Genomic DNA, 1,819 nt, shown 5'->3' on the forward strand with positions numbered 1-1,819 from the left:
GAAGACTTAATATTATAAAAATGTCTATTCTACCAAAAGCAACCTACAGATTTAATGCAATTCTGATCCAAATTCCAATGACTTTTTTTAATGAGATGGAGAAACAATCATCAACTTCATATGGAAGATAAAGAGGCCCCAGATAAGTAAAGCATTACCGAAAAAGAAGGACAAAGTGGGAGGCCTCACTCTACCTGATTTTAGAACCTATTTTTTAGTAGTCAAAACAGCCTGGTACTGGTACAACAACAGATGCATAGACAAATGGAACAGAATTGAGAATCCAGACATAAGTCCACCCACATATGAGCAGTTGATATTTGGCAAAGGCCCCAAAACAGTTAAATGGGGAAAAAACAATCTTTTTAACAAATGGTGCTGGCATAACTGGATATCCACCTGCAAAAAAATGAAACAAGACCCTCACCTCACTCCATGCACAAAAACGAGCTTAAAATGGATCAAAGACCTGAATATAAAACCCAGAACAATAAAGATTATGGAAAAAAGAAACAGGGACAACATTAGGACCCCTAATACATGGCACAAAAAGTATACAAAACATTACTAACAATGCAGAAGAGAAACTAGGTAACTGGGATCTCCTAAAATTCAAACACCTATGGTTTTGGTATGCTCATTCAAAGACTTCACCAAAAGAGGAAAAAGACTACCTAGACTGGGAAAAAGTTTTTAGCTATGACATATCCGATCAGTGTCTGATCCCTAAAATATACATGATACTGCAAAAACTCAACAATAAAAAGGCAAATAAACCAATTAAAAAATGGGCAAAGGATATGAACAGGCACTTCACCAAAGAAGACATTCAGGCAGCTAACAGATACATGAGGAAATGCTCACAATCATTAGCCATTAGAGAAATGCAAATCAAAACTACAATGAGATTTCATTTCACTCCAACAAGGTTAGCATTAATCCAAAAAACACAAAATAATCAATGTTGGAGAGGTTGTGGAGAAACTGGAACACTTGTACACTGCTGGTAGGAATGTAAAATGGTACAACCACTTTGGAAATCGATTTGGTGCTTCCTTAAAAAAAATAGAACTACCATACAATCCAGCAATCCCACTCCTTAGAATATATCCTACAGAATTAAGAGCCTTTACACGAACAGATATATGCACACCTATGTTCACTGCAGCACTGTTTACAGTAGAAAAAAGAAGGAAGTAACCAAGGTGCCCATCAGCGGATAAATGGATAAATTATGGTATATTCACACAATGGAATACTATGCATCGATAAAGAACACTGATGAATCTGTGAAACATTTCCTAACATGGAGGAACCTGGAAGGCATTATGCTGAGTGAAATTAATCAGTTGCAAAAGGACAAATATTGTATAACCACACAAACCCAGTGCCATTGTATAAGACCATTATTATAAGAACTCCAGAAAGAAACAGAGAAGAAAATATTCTTTAATGGTTATGAGAGTGGGGAGGGAGGGAGGGTGGAAGAGGGGTATTCACTCAGTAGATAGTAGATAAGAACTGCTTTAGGTGAAGGGAAAGACAACACACAGTACAGGCGAGGTCAGCACAACTGGACTAAACCAAAAACAAAGAAGTTTCCTGAATAAGCTGAATGATTTGAAGGCCAGTGTAGCAGGGGCAGGGGTCTGGGGAACATGGTTTCAGGGGAAATCTAAGTCAATTGGCATAATAACATCCATTAAGAAAACATTCTGCATCCCACTTTGGAGAGTGGCGTCTGGGGTTTTAAACACTAGCAAGTGGCCATCTAAGATGCATCAATTGGTCTCAACCCACCTGGATCAAAGGAGAATGA

The sequence above is a fragment of the Elephas maximus genome, chromosome 7 (assembly GCF_024166365.1).
Source record: "Elephas maximus indicus isolate mEleMax1 chromosome 7, mEleMax1 primary haplotype, whole genome shotgun sequence".
Classification (NCBI taxonomy): domain Eukaryota; kingdom Metazoa; phylum Chordata; class Mammalia; order Proboscidea; family Elephantidae; genus Elephas; species Elephas maximus.